General features: G+C 34.8%; 1 protein-coding gene and 1 non-coding gene across 2 annotated transcripts in view; one reads left to right on the top strand and one right to left on the bottom strand.

The window, feature by feature from the left end:
* FZD3 (frizzled class receptor 3) overlaps window positions 1–18,932 on the top strand; it is a 140,626-nt gene that overhangs the window by 95,114 nt on the left and 26,580 nt on the right. The window lies entirely within an intron of this gene.
* LOC119517003 lies at window positions 13,662–13,723 on the bottom strand. Its single transcript, XR_005213432.1, has one exon. It is a non-coding gene; the product is annotated as a U7 small nuclear RNA (small nuclear RNA).

Here is an 18,932-nt window from a genome sequence, read left to right on the forward strand (position 1 = left end):
TCCTGAGATCCTGCTCAGTTTTTTCCATTCTTGTCTGTATCTGTTCTTCTGATTGCAAGATTTTGGATGGTCTATCCTCTAGTTCACTGATCCTTTCTTTCTGTTCAAATCTGCTGTCATATGCCTCTAGCATAATTTTTATCTCTTCTATTGTGCCTTTCATTCCCATTAGTTCTGTTTTTTATTTATTTATTTTTTGCATGCTTTCAAAGTCTTTATGCTCACTTATTGTCTTCTTAATATCCTCTTTAGTCATATTTGCCTTCATCTCCTTGAATTGATTTAGGAGATTTGTTTAAACGTCCGTGATTAGTTGTTCCAAATCCTGTATCTTGTCTGAAGTTTTAATTTGTTCCTTTGACTGGGCCATAGCTTCCTGTTTCTTAGTATGGCTTGTAATTTTTTGCTGGTGTCTAGGCATCTGATTTTCTTTATGAATTTATTCTGGAGGTCAATTTCTGTCTCTTGCTTAGGGTTTTCTTTTGATTAGCTTTGTGCTAAAGCTCTTCTCTGACACTTGGTTCAACTTATTTTAGACATGTAGAATAGCTTGTGTTTAACGGATTAGAATTTTTTCAGATCTTATTCATCTGATTCTTGTCCTGGATATACTGTACGATTTTTAAATGCACTATTTGTGCAGTTGTTTCACACACACACACACACACACACACACACACACACACACACACACACAGGAGAAATCTTCCTTTCCCCTGTTCCTCCTCCAGGAATGTTGATCTGTTTGTTTGGTCTCTTTAGCCAACTGTTCCCTGCAGTCCTAAGAAGATCCTGTACCTTTAATTTTCAGCCAACTCCACCCCTGCTGAAAGCTTGGTTGAGACAGAAGCTGCCAGCTGAGAGGAGTTGAAACTGTTGCTCAGATCCCAGACCCTGTGATCTGAATTCTCTAATCAACAACCAGAAGCTGCACTGGGCCATGCTCCCATCCTCCTTTTAATTTTCACCATCCAACACCAAGCTTTAACAAATGCCATATTTGCTTCAGATTCTCTAAAGAAATAAATCATATTACAGATTTAGCTGATGCTCCCTTTTGCATCTTTCCCCAGTCCAATTATATTTATTCCAAATCCAGAGGAAGCTATCATCCTGAATTTGAAGTATATCAATCCTATGAGAGTCTGTGCAATTACAAATATGTATGTAGTCATAAAAGTTTCTCATTTTCCGTGTTTTAAAATAGCATGTAAATGATGTCATCTCTTTCTGAAACTTGATTTTTAAACTCAATATTTGTGTTTTGGGATGTATTTATATTAATACATGTAGCTCTAGGTGATTTTTTTTTATTGTGGTCAAATAGACATGACATAAAAATAATGTTAACTGAGGAGAGAGGGAAGATGGCAGCATAAAGAGAAGTGCAAGCTAAGTAGTCCCCCTGGAACAACTAAAAAAAAAACAGAAACAACTAGTAAGTAATCCAGAATATCTGCGGAGGGACAAACGAGACTGTCCACTTATCATACACCAACCTGAATTGGGAGGAATGCTCTAGATCGCAGCATAAAATCTGTAAGTAAAACCTGCGGATCCAAGCCGGGAGCCCCCTCCCCCATAGCCTGAGCTGCAAAGCCTCATGGTGCCAGAGAGAAGCTCTCTCCCAGCAAGCGAATATATCTCAGCTGAGCTCCAACTGGGGTTTTAAGTAGAGAGTTTGAACTGCTCACTACAGGTACGAATCCCCCAAAAACAGACAGAGGCTTTGGATGACAACTGACCTTGGAGAGCTGGAGGGTCGCCTTGGACTAAGTCTGAAGGGGGCTATCTGTTTCTTTTTTGGATCAGTGGAGAAAGCCCCAGCCATTTTCAGTTCCCAGTGCTGTGACTCAGAGAAGGGTGGAGATAGCACAAGCAGAGAGAGAGACAATTGAAATGCTAATGACTCTCCCAGGGGGTCTATCTTCTCTAAGAGGAAAGGGGTGGGGCCCTTTCCATTCAGAACCAGACCTCAGAGCCTGGGGGAACATGGCCACACCTCCTCACACCAGTCAAGAATTATAGGCTCACAGGCGCCACCTACTGGGCAGAAAAGCACAGTGACCTGAGGCATCACAGGGTGGAGCAATTTTCTAAGACACACCCACAGGGAAACCAGATACTGAATATTTCTTCCCTCTGGGACCTGAGCCTGTTCTGGTCTGGGAGAACCTGATTGGGGTAACCAAGGAAACCATGCCTAGACAACAGAAAATTACAACCTACACTAAGAAAAATGAAGTTATGTCCCAGTCAAAGGAACAAACGTACACTTCAACTGAGATATAGGAATTTAAACAACTAATGCTGAATCAATTCAAAAAGTTTAGAGAAGATATTGCAAAAGAGATAGAGGCTGTAAAGGAAACACTGGGCATAATAAGGCAGAAATCGAAAGTTCAGAAAAGCAACTAGTAGAATCTATGGAAATGAAAGGCACAACACAAGAGACGAAAGACACAATGGAAACATACAACAGCAGATCTCAAGAGGCAGAAGAAAACACTTGGGAACTGGAAAACAAAACACCTGAAAGCCTACACACAAAGGAGCAGACGGAGAAAAGAATGAAAAAATATGAGCAACATCTCCGGGAACTTAAGGATGAAACAAAGTACAATAATGTACGTATCATTGGTGTCCCAGAAGGAGAAGGGAAGGGAAAAGGGGCAGAAGTAATAATAAAGGAAATAATTAATGAAAATTTCCCATCTCTTATGAAAGACATAAAATTACAGATCCAAGAAGTGCAGTGTACTCCAAACAGAATAGATCTGAATAGGCCTACGCCAAGACACTTAATCAGATTATCAGATGTCAAAGACAGAGAGAATCCTGAAAGCAGCAAGAGAAAAGCAATCCATCCCATACAAACGAAGCTTAATAAGACTATGTGTGGATCTCTCAACAGAAACCGTGGAGGCAAGAAGGAAGTGGTGTGATGTATTTAAGATACTGAAAGAGGAAAACTGCCAACCAAGAATCCTATATCCAGCAAAGCTGTCCTTCAAATATGAGGGAGACCTCAAAATATTTTCTGACAGACAAGAGACTTTGTGAACAAGACACCTGCCCTACAGGAAATACTAAAGGGAGCACTACAGAGCGATAGGAGAAGACAGGAGTGCGTGGTTTGGAACACAATTTTGGGAGATGGTAGCACGGCAATGTAAATACACTGAACAAAGATAACTATGAATACGGTTGAAAGAGGAAGGTTGGGAGCGTGTGAGACACCAGAAGAAAGGAGGAAAGATAAAGACTGGGACTGTGCAACTTGGTGAAATCTAGAGTGTTCAACAATTGTGATAAAATGTACAAATACGTTCTTTTACGAGGGAGAACAAGCAAATGTAAACCTTGCAAGGTGTTAAAAATGGGGAGGCATTGGGGGGAGGATGCAGTCAACGGAAACTAGAGACTGTAACTAACAGAATCATTGTATTATGCTTCCTTTAATGTAACAAAGGCCGTATACCAACGTAAATGCAGATAAGGGGGAGGGATAGGGGAGACAACATTGCTGGTGTTGTCTGACTCTTTACTCTACTTTGATTTAAGGTTATTTTTCCTTTTGCTGCTTCCTAACTGTCTTTTTTTTTTTTTTCCTCTTTCTTTTGCCTCTCTCCCTTCTTTGACTCTCCCTGCTGCCTTGTGGAAGAAATGCAGATGCCCTCATATAGATAGTGGTGAAGGTGGGACAGACATAAATATATGACCATACAGAGAACCATCAATTATTTACTTAGGATGGAATGTATGGTGTGTGAACAAAACCATGTTTAAAAAAAAAATGGGTTGATGACAAAACCTCGAGGGCAATATACTGAGTGAAATAAGCCAGACACATAAGGACAAATGTTGCAGGGTCTCACTGATAGGAACTAAATAAAATATGTAAACTGATAGGCATGAATATAAGGTACCAAGATATAGGACGAGGCTTAAGAATGGGGAGTGGTTGCTTAGTATGAGCAGAATGTTCAACTAAGATGAACTTAAATGTTTGGAAATGAACAGCAGTGTTGGTAGCAAGATGTGAGAATAACTAACAGAGCCAAATGGTGCATGAATGAGGTGGAAAGGGGAAGCTCAGAGTCATATATGTCACCAGAAGGAAAGTTGGAGGTCAAAAGATGGGAATGTATAAAACTGAATCCTATGGTGGGCAATGTCCATGATTAACTGTACAAATATTAGAAATCTCATCCATGAACCAGAACAAATGTATGACAATACGATTAGAAGTTAATAATAGAGAAGCATATAGGGAAGAAATATATACCTATTGCAAACTATATACTACAGCTAGTAGTGTTTCAACATTTTTTTTTCATAAATAGTAACAAATGTACTATACCAACACTACAAGTCAACAGTTGAGGAGGGTTGGTTAGGGATATGGGAGAATTTGAGTTTCCTTTTCTTTTTTCTTTTTTCATCTTTCACTTTATTTCTTGTCTGGAGTAATGAAAAGGTTCTAAAAATTGAACAGATATTAAGTGTGGTGATGGATGCACAGCTGTATGAGGGTACCAGGGGCAACTGATTGTACACTTTGGATCTTTGGATAATTGTATGGTATCTGAACAATCCCAATAAAAATTAAAAAAAAAAATGTTAACCATTTTTAAGAGTACAGTTCAATGACATTAAATATATTGGCAATGTTGTATAACTTTCACCATACTCTATTTCCAGAACATTTTCACCATGAGTTGATTTTATTCCTGTTCTTTTTTTTATTGGAGAAGTTGCAGGTTTACAGAAAAATTATGCATGAAATACCGAGTTGCCATATATAACCCTATTAACCCTTTACATGTGTGATACATTTGTTAAATTCATGAAAGAACATTTTTTTAATTGTACTATTAACTATAGTTCATTGTTTATAATAGGGTTCACTGTGTGATACAGTCATATGTTGCTTTTTAAAAAATTGTTCTAATAAGATACATACAACCAGAAATTTCCTCTTTTAACCATATACAAGTATATAATTCCGTGGTGTTAATTACATTCACAATGTTGTGCTGCCATTACCACCATCCATTACAAAAACTTTTCCATTAACCTAAATAGAAACTACACAATTTAAGCATTAACTCCCAATTCCCAATCTCTACCTTGGCCCTTAGTAACCTCTACTCTAGTTTTCTGCTTACTCTACAAATTTCCTTATTCTAATTATTTCATATCAGTGAGATCATACAGTGTTTGTGCTTCTGTGTCTGCCTTATTTCACTCAATGTGATGTCTTCAGGGTTGGTCCATGTTGTCACATGTATCAGAACTTCCTTTTATGGCTAAATGATACTCAGTTGTATATATATACAGCACATTTTATTTATCCATTCATCAACTGATGGATGCTTCAATTGCTTTCATCTTTTAGCAATTGTGAATAATGCTGCTATGAACATTGGCATGCAGATATCTGTTCGCATCACTGCTTTCAGATCTTTTGGGTATATACTGAGAAGTGCAATTGCTGGATTGAAGGGTAACTCTATATCTAGTTTTCTAAGGAACTGCCAGACTGTCTTGCAGAGTGCCTGAACCATTATACAGTCCCACCAACAATGAATAAGAGTTCCAATTTCTCCACATCCTCTCCAGCATTTGTAGTTTCCTGTTTGTTTAATGGCAGCCATTCTAATTGGTGTGAGATGGTATCTCGTAGTCTTAATTTGCATCTCTCTAATAGCTAGTGAAGCTGAACATTTTTTCATGTGTTTCTTGGTCATCTGTATTTCCCGTTCAGAGAACTGTCTCTTCATATCTTTTGCCCATTTTATAATGGGGCTGTCTGTACTATTGTCATTGAGTTGTAGGATTTTTTTATGTATGCAAGATATCAGTCTTTTGTCAGATACATGGTTTCCAAAAATTTTTTCACATCAAGTTGGCTGCCTCTTCATCTTTTTGTCAAATTCCTTTGAGGTACAGAAACGTCTAAGCTTGAGGAGTTCACATTTATCTATTTTTTCGTTTGTTGCTTGTGCTTTGGGTATAAGGTCTAGGAAGTGACCTCCTAATACAAGGTCTTGAAGATATCTCCCTACATTATCTTCTAGGAGTTTTATGGTACTTTTATATTGAGGTCTTTGATCCACTTTCAGTTAATTTTTTGTGTAGGGTCTGAGGTCCTCTTTCATTCTTTTGGATATGGATATCCAACTCTCCCAGCCCCATTTGTTGAAAAGACTGTTATGTCCCAGTTTAGTGGCTTTGGGGGCCTTATCAAAGATCAGTCAGCCGTAGATCTGGGGGTCTATCTACGAATTCTCAATTAAATTCCATTGATCAATGTATCTATCTTTGTGCCAGTACCATGCTGTTTTGACTATTGTGGCTTTATGGTAAGCTGCAAAGTCAGAGTGTAAGTCCTTCCACTTTGTTTTTCTTTTTTAGAGTGTTTTTAGCAATTCTAGGCCTCTTCTCTTTCTAAATAAATTTGATTACTAGCTTTTCCAAGTCTGCAAAGTAGGTTGTTGGAATTTTGATTGGGATTGCATTGAATCTGTAGATGAGTTTGGGTAGAATCGACATCTTAATGACATTTAGCCTTCCTATCCATGAACATGGAATGTTTTTCCATCTTTTAAGGTCCCCTTCTATTTCTTTCAGTAGAGTTGTGTAGTTTTCTTTGTATAGATCTTTTACGTCTTTGGTTAAGTTTATTCCTAGGTACTCGATTTTCTCTTCTAAGAGTTTTATGGTACTGTCTCTTATATTGAGGTCTTTGATCACCTTTGAATTAATTTTTGTATAGGGTGTGAAGTAGGGGTCCTCTTTCATTGTTTTTGTTATAACTATCTAGTTCTCCAGCCCCATTTGTTGAAGAGACTGTTCTGTCCTAGTTCAGTGGATTTGGGGGCCTTACCAAAAATGAGTCAACCATTTATCTCTGGGTCTATTTACAAACTCTCAGTTCGAGTCTATTGATCAATATGTCTATCTTTATGCCAATACCATGCTGTTTTGACAACTGTAGCTTTATAGTAGTCTTCAAAGTCTGGAAGTGTAAGTCTGTAATATGTTTTAAGTTCAGGAAGTGTGAGTCTTCTAACTTCATTCTTCTTTTTCAAGGTGGCTTTGGCTATTCGGGTTCCCTTACCCTTCCAGATAAATCTGATCTGGAATAGCTTTGCTATTTCAACAAAGAAAGCTGTTGAAATTTTTATTGGAATTGCATTGAATCGATAAATCACTTTGGGTAGAATTGACATCTTAATAAGATTTCATCATCCGGTCCATGAGCACGGAACATCTGCCCATTTATTTAGGTCTTCTTTTATTTCTTTTAGCCTTGTTTTGTACAAGCTCTTTACATCTTTGGTTAAATTTACTCCAAGATATTTGATTCTTTTAGTTGCTATTGTAAATGGAATTTTGTTCTTGATTTTCTTTTTCAGATTGGTCATTACTAGAGTATATAAATGCTACTTATTTCTGCATGTTGATTGTGTACCCTGTCACTTTGCTGAATAAGTTTATTAATTCCAGAAGCTTTTTTGTGGATTTTTCAGCATTTTCTGTATATAGGATCATGTCATTTAAAAATAGGAAAGTTTTACTTATTCCTTTCAGATTTTGATGCCTTTTACTTCTTTCTCTTGCCTAATTACTCTAGCTAGGACTCCCAGTACAATGCCAAATAATAGTGGTGACAGTAGGCATGTTTGTCTTGGTTCTGATCTTAGAGGGAAAGCTTTCAGTTTTTCACCATTAAATATCATGTTATTGTGGGTTCTTGTATGTGCCATTTATTATGTTGGGGACACTTCCTTCTGTTCTTAGTTTTTTATGTGTTTTTATCAAGAAGTCCTGCTGGCTTTTGTCCAATGCCTTTTCAGCATCAATTGAGATGATCAGTTTTTTCCTGTGTTCTGTTAATGTGGTGTATTACATTTATTGATTTTCTTACATTGTACCACTTTTGCATACCTGGGATAAATCCCGTTTGTTCATAGTGTATAATTCTTTTGATGTACTGTTGGATTCTGTTTGCTTGTATTTTGTTGGGGATTTTTGCATCTATATTCATAAGGGATGTTGTGGTATCATTGTCTGGCTTTGGTATCAGTGGGGTGTTGGCTTCATAGAATGACTAGGGAATCTTCCTTCTTCAATTTTTTGGGGAAAGTTTGAGCAGGATAGGGATAGGTGTTGATTCTTCTTGGATTGTTTGGTAAAATTCACCTGTGAAGCTGCTCTTGTGCTTTTCTTTTTTGGGAGGCTTTTGATTACTGATCCAATCTCTTTCTAATTATTGGTTTGCTGAGATATTCTAATTCTTCTTAAGTCAATGTAGATAGTTTGTGTGATTCCAGGAATTTTTACATTTCATCCTGGCTATATAATTTGTGTACTTTTGTTCATAGTGTCCTCTTAAAATCCTTTTTATTTTTGTGGGGTCGCTAATAATATCCCCTTGTTCTTTTCTGGTTTTGGTTGTTTGTGTCCTGTCCCTTTTTTATTTCATCCAATATAGCTAATGGTGTATTGATTTTATTGGTTGTCTTAAGGTACCAACTTTTGGTTTTGTTGATTCTCTCTTTTGCTGTTTTTTATTTCATGCAATTTTATTGAGATATATTCACACACTATACAATTCATCCAAAGTATACAATCAGTGGCTCACAGTATCATCACATAGTTTGCATTCATCACCACAATCATTTTTAGAACATTTTCACTACTTAAAAAAAAGAGAGAGAAAACCCAAAACCTTCTATGCCCCTTACCTCCCCCATCCCCTGCCCTGCTCATTACTGTCCCCTAGCATTGGTGTGGTACATTTTTTACTGTGGATGAAAGAATATTAAGATATTACTGTTAACTATGGTCCATAGTTCGCAATATGTGCATTCCACTCTCCCCCCAGCCCCCTGCCATATGCCACTCAATTATTAACTCCTTGTAATTGTTTTGTACATTTGTTCTGGTTCATGGAAGAAATTTTTTATACTGCTAATCACACTCATTATCCATCACAAGATTTACTGTGTTATACAGTCCCATGCTTTAACCTCTGGCTTTCCGTCTAGTAACATTCATGACACTAAACTTCCCCTATCATTTATCTCCACTCTAATCTTTGTTGTTACCTCACTTCTGCTTGCTTTGGTTTAGATTTTTCTTTTTTATAGATCCTCTAGTATTGAGATTTGGTCTCAATACTAGAAACCAAATTTTTAATTTAAGCATTTAGAGCCATAAATTTCCTTCTCAGCACTGCCTTGCTGCATCCCATTCATTTTGCTATGTTGTGTTTTCATTTTAATTCACCTCAAGATATTTCCTGATTTCCCTTTTGATTTCTTCTTTGACTTGTTGGTTGTTTGAATACATTGTTAATTTCCACCTATGTGAATTTTCCATTTCTCCCTTTATTAGTGAATCTCGCTTCATTCCTTTATGGTCTGAGAATATGCATCGTATGATTTCAGTATTTTTTAATTTATTGAGACTTATTTTGTAACCTAACATATGGTCTACTCTGGAGAATGGTCTATGTGCATAAAAACAAGAGTTCCCATTGGGTACCAAAATATGGAATTATTGCCTTGTAATATATGGCCTTCAACACAAGTGGTTGTTTTAGTTCACATTCTTACCAGAATATGAGTTTCCCATTTCTCCCCCATTTATGTGTTTTTAGGCTTTTAAGTTTTTGCCAACCTTTGAAATGGTATCTCAATTCTGTAGTAACACCTCTCTTATTACTGGTAAGGCAGCATGTTTTTGTATGTTTATTTGCCATTTAGGTTTTATGTTCTGTGGTTTGCCTACTTTTTGGTTTTGTGCATTGCTCTGTTAGGTTTTTTAAAATTGATTCTTTTAAATATTCTTGGTATTAATTCTTTGTCAGTTAATTTCATTGCAGATATCTTCTGGTCTGTGCCTTTTCTTTTCACTTTATTTGTGCTGATTTTTCCTTTGCCTTTTGTGTTTTAGGAAATCCTTCTCTATCTCTAAATTCATAAAAATGTTTTGGTATATTTTTTCTAGAAATTTTTAAAATGTATTTTTTTCATTCATGTGTCCAATACCTTGGAATTTACTTTTGTCTGTTTTATGCAGAACATAATTTTATTTTCCCATGTGTGTAAGTATTGTGTTTTCTGCATCATTATTATTATTAGCCATTCTTGTCATGGCTACCTCAATTGTAATACAACTTTTGTCTTACTTAAGTTCCGTTTCTAGCCTCTCTCTTCTTTTCATTAGTCCATTTGCGTAACTTTATGTTAATTCTACACTTCTCCTAACTTGTTCCTCTTTGAAATTATTTTATTTTTTCTTGGTCCTGTGCTTTTCTATATGAATTTTAGAATAAATTTTCCATAGAAAACACAGTTGGGATTTGGATTGAAATTGCTTTCAATTTATAAAAAATCTGGGGAAAATTTCCATTCTTGCAATCCTGAGTTTTAATATCCTTTTGTTGGTTTGTTTATGTATGCATTCATTCATTTGTTCCTGGGTACTTTATGGTTTTTGTTGCAGTTGTGAATGTGATTTTCTCTGTTACATTTTGTAATTGGTTGTGCTGGTATATAAGAATGCCATTCATTGATTTGGTATATTAATCTTATATTGGACAAGCCTACTGCACTCTTTTGTTAGTTCTAAAATTGTGTGTAGATTCTGTTGAATATTCTTTGTAGAATTGCTACTGCCTGAAAATGAGGACAGTTTTGTTTACTGCTTGCTTTCCAACTCTTTATCTTTAATTTATTATTTTGTTTTATTGCATTTACTATGACTTAAAAAAAACAGTGTTGAATAAAATCTGGGATCTGGGGTCATAGTTGTTTTGTTCCTGCTTTTAATGGAATGCTCTCAAAGTTTCGCTATTAAGTGTAATGCTTATATATTTTAAAAGATGGCTTTATGCAGTTAAAGAAGTTGGCTCCTATCTATTCGTGTTTGCTAGATGTTTCTTTAAATTATGAGTTTTAAGTCTTATGAATACTTTTTATGTATCACTTATTAATGTGAATAGATTAGTTTAATACATATTTTGACGTTTGAACCATCCTTACATTCCTTTGGGTAAACTCCATCTGGTTATATTGTATTATTATTTTTAAACTGGTGAATTTGATTTGCTAATATTGTATTTAGGATTTTTATATCTAAACTCATAAAAGAGATTGTGATTTTTTTTTCTTTTCTTGTATTGTCCTTGTCCAGTTTGGATAAAGAAGTTATAATAGCTTCAAAAAGTGAGTTGGGGAACATTCTTTTCTTTTTCCTATTCTCTGAAACAGTTTTTACAATAAATAAGGGTTATCTGCTCTTGAAAGTGAGGGTACATCCTCCTGGAAAAACTCGCTGTCTTGATATCTTTGAGGTAAGGGGAAAGAGATTGTGTTAGACATTAGGTTTTTTTCAGATTACCATTTCAGTTTCTTTAATAGCAATTGGTTTATTCAAGTTTTTAATTTCTTCTTGAGACATATTTCGTAATAATATTTTTCTAGAATATAATTTTCTCTAACTTTTCAAATACATTGCTTTAAAGTTGTTTATATTATTTTTATTTAATTTTTAAAATTACCATTTCCTTTTTTGCCCTTAATGTGTGTTCTCTCCCTCTTTTTTGATCTTGATCAATCGTGGTAGCAGATTTTCTTTTCATTTCAGTTATTTCTGTTCTTTATTTCCTTCCTACCACTTTGTTTAGAATTAGTTTGTTTTTCTAGATCCTTGAATTGAAAGCATAACTCATGTATTTTCAATATTTCTTAATTTTTAAAATGTGCTTAATAGTCATTTTAAATTTAACCAGTAACCAGCTTGGTTACTGATCTATTTCCTATACTTGGCTCCAAGCAACTTTATGATTTTTTTAATATTCAAACATTAGAATTTTAATACTAGTTTTCATTCAAAATTTTGCTTTAGAGGACTCTTATACAGACTTGTGAATTGAGTATCAGAGATATTGAATTCCTATTTGAGGTGATTATCCACACATAATTGAATAGCATGTCTCTCATCAAGCATGCCTAATAGAATATTTATCAGACTCTGATAATTCCTAATGGGAAGTTTTTAAAATGTATTAAGCAATGATGATAGCCTTGGAGTAGTCTCCTCAGATGACTTAGAAAGAGAAAATAATATTTTAATATGTTTTCCTAAAAAAGTAGTAAGATTGCTTTACAATCATCTCTCATATATTACTGAAGTTTTCAAACATCTGGAAAATCAGTTTTTTTTTTTTTTTTTTTTTTTTTTTAAATCATTTTATTGAGATATATTCACATACCACGCAGTCATACAAAACAAATTGTACTTTCGATTGTTTACAGTACCATTACATAGTTGTACATTCATCACCTAAATCAATCCCTGACACCTTCATTAGCACACACACAAAAATAACAAGAATAATAATTAGAGTGAAAAAGAGCAATTGAAGTAAAAAAGAACACTGGGTACCTTTGTCTGTCTGTTTCCCTCCCCTACTTTTCTACACATCCATCCATAAACTAGACAAAGTGGTGTTTGGTCCTTATGGCTTTCCCAATCCCATTGTCACCCCTCATAAGCTACATTTTTATACAACTGTCTTCGAGATTCATGGGTTCTGGGTTGTAGTTTGATAGTTTCAGGTATCCACCACCAGCTACCCCAATTCTTTAGAACCTAAAAAGGGTTGTCTAAAGTGTGCATAAGAGTGCCCACCAGAGTGACCTCTCGGCTCCTTTTGGAATCTCTCTGCCACTGAAGCTTATTTCATTTCCTTTCACATCCCCCTTTTGGTCAAGAAGATGTTCTCCGTCCCACGGTGCCAGGTCTACATTCCTCCCTGGGAGTCATATTCCACGTTGCCAGGGAGATTCACTTCCCTGGGTGTCTGATCCCACGTAGGGGGGAGGGCAGTGATGGAAAATCAGTTTTGAAGTAGTTTGTCACATTGTTTTCCAAAATACCTATTGGATTTAATGTAAATTGCAAGTATTTAAGTCATTTATATAAAGAAAAAATGTGCTGGTATAAAATATTTTAAAATCTAGACTGTATTCTTTCTGAAAACAGAAATTTACTGCCTAGATATTTAAATACTTTATATCATCTGTTTATGGCAGGAACACTCATTTTCTAAAATGTATATTAAATAGTACTTAAGAAAGTACTAATGTCTGATTCTAGACATTAATTATGAAATATAAATGAGTAGTCAAAGTTATGTTTAACAGTTTAAAAAGGTGACATTTTACCTAGGATAATTTTTCATTTTATGTATTATTTATTAGTAATTTTCCAGGTACTTGCTTTTCCCCCTTTAATAGTAATTCCCTCTGTTTATTTAGTGCCTTCTAAGAGGCGGAAAGCATTTTATGACAAGAGTAGTAATTCTCAAAGGTTATTGATTTTTCTAGAGAAGCATTTGAATGTAATATAACATATTAGTTAAAAACATGGGCTTTAGAGTCAGACTGACTGGGTTTAAGTCCTGGGTCTACCATTCTGAGCCTCAGTTTCCTCACATAAAATGCAGGTAATCTATGTTAAAAACAATAATACCTACCTCATGGGTGGTTATAAAGATTAAATGAGATAATAAATTTAAACCTCTTACCACAGTACCTTGCATAAAGTAAGATTTCAATAATTCTTTTTTTCTTTTTTTTAAGGGTTTTCCGGCTAAAGCCAGAAAACCTGCTAGACAAATTCTAAAAGAGCTGTAACACTCTCAATAATTACTAACTTTTGTTATTACAACACATCATTCTTGAGGTTTGATAAAAGATTATCCCTGTATCCTGTACTAGAATCATCATGCATTTTTTTTAAACATTGATTTTCAAAAGAACACGTTTTCTAAAATGCCCTTTTCCTCATTTTTTTCATCTCTTTCATCCATCTGATTGAATTGTTTTTTCTGCTTTATAAATACTAGACGTCCCCTAGAATTCTGATACTAGAAACTTTGTTTCAGTATCAGAAATGTGTTACCATAGGACAAGCAGCTTAGCTAAGTCTATCACATTCACATTAGAGCCATTTTTAGAAATCTATAGAAAACAAACCAAAAATACATTATTTGTACTCTTCTGACTACACAAGGCACCCCATCTGCTGTTTATCTAATCTTGCTTCAGAAAAACTCAAAATATAATAACGTCAAATCTAACTTGTGACTAGCTTCACTGACTCAGAAGAGTGCTTCCCTTTACTAGGCATTTCAAAAGGAATCATTTTATTCTGCTGAATAATGGTACTAAAAATATTAAGTACAATTCTAGTACTGGTGCATCACTATAATAAGTAAATAAAAATAATTCTGGTACATTGCTATAATAAAGACATGTCAATAAGTCTTATCTCCAGTACTCTTTGAGGGCATCATCATGCTAATTTAGGAAAATAATTGCAGTAGTTTATGAGAATAGTAGAATAGAAGCAACATAGTATAATGATCATAGTAGATTTTAGTTATTAAGTTCATGCTATACGTTAGGTCCTGTACTCAGCAAATTGTAACAATATCTCATTTAATCTTCACAATAGCCCAGTAAATTAGGTTGTATTCTATATGACAAATGGGGAAATTAAGTCTTATATAATTATACAGTTTATCCAAAGTTGATTTGAACTGTCTGTCTGATTCCAAAACCTGTAGTATTAACAGTATCATTTTGTGCCACTGTCTTGTGCAAAAAGCCCTGGTACGAATAGTGGCAGAGACATGTTCTAGTCCTGGCTATATCGTTAGGTTGGTCACTTAATTTACAATTTCTTCATCTCTAAAATTAGAGGATTGGATTGAATAATCTGTAAGATCCCTCTCAGATCTAATATTAAATGATTCTAGAAACAATTTTCTTATAAACAACAACTTATTTTCTCCCTTCCTTTATAAAACTCATTCACAAATTCAACAACGGTTTACAAAATACCTACTGTTTTGGCATATTGATAGTTTTTGGGACAAAAGAGTGAATAAGATACAGCCCTGTCCTAAAGGAATTCATAGCCTAGTAGGAGAAAATAAATGTGGAAATCAGATAATTCTGTGACTAAAGTACAATAATTATATGTATTCTTATTCTTAAATTTTTGTTCCTTTAAAAATATGGAGAAACTGAAAAAAATCTTATGGAATATGATATCAATTATTACTATAGCTGAAAATACAGTCATATAATAATTATACAAGAATTAATTTAGAACCATTCATATATTTTTCTAGCACTTCCAGTGTCAGTTTGTCATAGCTAAGTTAAAATATGTCTATTTTTAAGTGGAGTAGGGAAAACTTCCTTGAGGTTCTAAGATTTAAAAGTGACCATTCATTCATTTAAATGACTTCTCAGATAAATGTTTTATCATCTTTACCCTAAAATAAATACAGCATTTCAGTCACAAAGGGTAAGTATGGGAAAAATAAAAATGAATGATGTCTTGAAAGTACCACCAAATACAGCTCTGTGTATATAAATACATGTTCCTATGTGAATATTACAGTTTATTTTGCATGTCTGATGGAAAGAGAAAGTTGGCTGCAGTTCTTAAACTCAAATCCTTGAATAACTCCATACAGTGCTATTTATATTTGAAAGATTGGGCAGGGGGCATTTGGGGTGGCTATAGGGGTTCTTGTCCCTTTTAACAAAAGAACGCCCTAGTGGCCTGCTTTACAAATTTTCGTCCTAGGTGTACTTCTGTTCTTGGTGCTCTCTGAAGAGAAAGAAAATTATTAGGAAGAATTTTTGTCCCAGTCCAATTCCCATTATCATTTTTTTTTCCTCCTTCCACAAAATGTCCATCTATTGCTACAGGGGGTTACTTTTCCTCTCTGAAGACTTCATTTTGTTCTCGGCCTATATCAGAACTTCTTTACGTTAGAGGTAGAGCTAGGAAATGAGATTTGAGTGCCTTCAGAAATTAGTGCCATAAACAGATGCCATTTATATTCAAATTAACATTTTTCAGATTAGCTGGTTTGCTAGATTAGAGACGCTTCCCAGCCCCACTATAAAATCTAATGTTCAATGCATGTTTGATGCCTGGACTAGAAGGGTATTCTCTGGAACACGAGCATATTTCTCTTCCTATCAGTAAATTTATGTATTAATGGAGGATCAGTTATGTTTATTTTAAAATTTGTTAATGATGTAGTATGTGTTATTTTAATTTAGAATTAAATTAAATAATAGGTAAAACAATTAACTATGGTGTAAAAGAAAGCATTTTCATGAAAACTAAGTTGATTGATTTGGAAAGACTTAATAAAAGGCAAGTTGTTTAAAAAAGATGGTTGTTGGTATGGGCAAAGTAAGCTGTAAAAGATTGGTAGGGAATTGTAAAAATCTAGGACTTTGTGTGCAGACTGCTTTACAAATATTTGAGTTCTCTACTTTAAAGAAACAAAACCTGGAAATCATGGATGGTGAATAAACTTGTAACATGCCAGAACAAAAGCATTGGAATACCAATTAGCAGACCAGCCATTAAAGAAAAGGCCTTGATCTTTCATCAGATGATTAATTATTTTAAGTTAAAATAAATGTATTATTTTTTGTGATTCTCTGTTTTATCTGACTTCTTAAAAATTTTACTAACCACCTGCCTGATCATGTCAAATACATTTTCCACTTGATTTCCTTTGGTACATCAGAAATATTCTTTTAGTGATCAGATAGACTGTGAAATTCATTGACTTTATTAATATTTTATAAATTTGCTAAAAGGAGAGAGAGTGAGGAAATTTGTCTCTTCAAAGTAGAAAGCTAGAAAAATGAAAAAGATAAAATACATTCAAGTGCCTCTGACAATATGTCTATATGGCAGCACCAACAGTATCTAAACAAGTAACGTCTGGAGAGGACACACTACTTGAGGCACTGTAGGTCTTACGTGATTTAGGAGAGCTCTCTCCAAGGACTCCTCCACTTCAAAAATAATTATAAGTTGGAGCCAGGGCAATAAGGAACTGGGGCTGGGTCAAGCAGGGTTGTCAGGCAGATGGGAGAAGAGTCACCTAAGTGTGATTGATACTGGGGGAAATTGAGCCTTAAGTCAGCTAGGAAGTTGGGAAGAGAGGCCAGGGACTCCCTTGCTGAGTATAGATAACCAAGGTCAGAGGCTACAGTGTTTGCAAAATAGTTGCCTCCTGGAAGACAGCAGAAACAGAAGCATATTCTTCCTGCAGGAGTCCCACTGATCGATCAACCAAATAGCCCACACAATAAGTTTCCTAAACACATGAGAAAACAAGCCACTATTACTGAGTCATCGGATATAACAACATCAGACTTAGGTTCCTAAGAACTGTGGATATTGAAATTAAGTAACAGAATAGATAAGTATGTAATGTTTATGGAAATAACAGATAACAGCCACAAGGATTACCAAGACACAAGAAATTATTAGGAATAAATAGAATTTTTAAAAACAAAAGTCTAGAAACACCAAAATTTGGAAATGACATTCAAAATTTGAATTGATGAATTGTTGAAATACAAAATAGCATTTTAGAAAGAGTTTAGGAGAAATTTAGTGAAGTAGTACATATACATGAAAAAAAAGCTACCCAAAATGCAGCAGGTCAAGAAGATGGAAAATATGAAAGTGATGTTAAGAAAAATGGAGGTCAGAATGAGACAGTCTAATAGGGGTATAATCAGTCCCAGAAGGAGGGAATTGAGAGATTGTAGGAGAGACAATATATAAAGGAGATAATGGCTGCAAATATTATAAACCTCAGATCAAGTACTAGGCACCCTTAGCAGAATAAATAAAAAGAAATCCATACTTCTGTGAAATTGTAGAACACCAAAGACAAAGAAAAATCTTGTAAGCAGTCTCATAAAAAGGACAGATCATCTAAAAGATCAGCAGTTATAATGATAGCAGAATCCTCAACAACAATGAAAGTCAGAAGATGGTATAATAATATCTTTTAAATGCTGAGAGAAAATACCTTTTCAACCAAAATTTTGTACTTTACAAAGCTATTGCAGAATAGTTGTGCCTCCTGGCAGACAGCAGTAGTAGTATGATACGGAGATATACTGCCAGATCCCCCTTCAAAGAAGGACTTGCTGCTCAGATGCAGGGAGTATGGTCAGCAGACAACTTTCAGCTACAGAAAGCTGCCTTATCCAGTGATTAGGCTGGGTCTACAGGTCTAGCCATTTTGGCCCAATAGGGGCACTTTGAAAGCTGAGGCTTTTAGAATTTGTGTGGCAGTTCAACCACTTCCTCTGCCCAATCCTGCTTCCTTTCCCTTTCCTTCACAGATGTTGTTCCCTAATAAATATCTTGCACCCCAAACTTCATTTCACATCTCCTTGAGAACCTACCCATGTTCTTAAGAGCAAAGGTGAAATAAAGCCATTTCTATATAAACAGATTACCACCAAGACACTTGTACTAAAGAAACTTCTAAAGGATATATTTCAAGAAGAAGGAAGATGATCTCAGAAGGATAGTAGGAGATGCAAGAAAGATAGATGAGGAAATAATGTTGTAAACATCTAAATAAAGCTAAACAAATATTGTTTTATAAAATATTAATAACTGTCTAATTTGGGGGTTGAAAATACCCCCAAAATCCAGTACAAAATAATAGGGAGAAATGTATATCAAGTTGGTTAATGCTGAAATCCGTGAGTTTATATGAGAAATCAGTTAATGGTGACCCAAAATGCCCTTTTCCCCTCTTCTTGCTCTCTCATTCTCATTCTCATATGTCTTTTGTTCTCTGGCCTCTTATTTTTCTTTCTGGTTATGCTTTTTAATTTAATTTTTTGAATAGGTGGTAATGTGATTCAAGAATATTAAAAATATAAAATATATGTAGTTAAAAGTCTTATTCCTTGAGTTAATAATAGGGTGGTATATGGGGGAAAAGGTGCCTATTGCAAACTACAGATAAAGTAATATCTTAATATTCT

The sequence above is a fragment of the Choloepus didactylus genome, chromosome 20 (assembly GCF_015220235.1).
Source record: "Choloepus didactylus isolate mChoDid1 chromosome 20, mChoDid1.pri, whole genome shotgun sequence".
Lineage (NCBI taxonomy): Eukaryota > Metazoa > Chordata > Mammalia > Pilosa > Megalonychidae > Choloepus > Choloepus didactylus.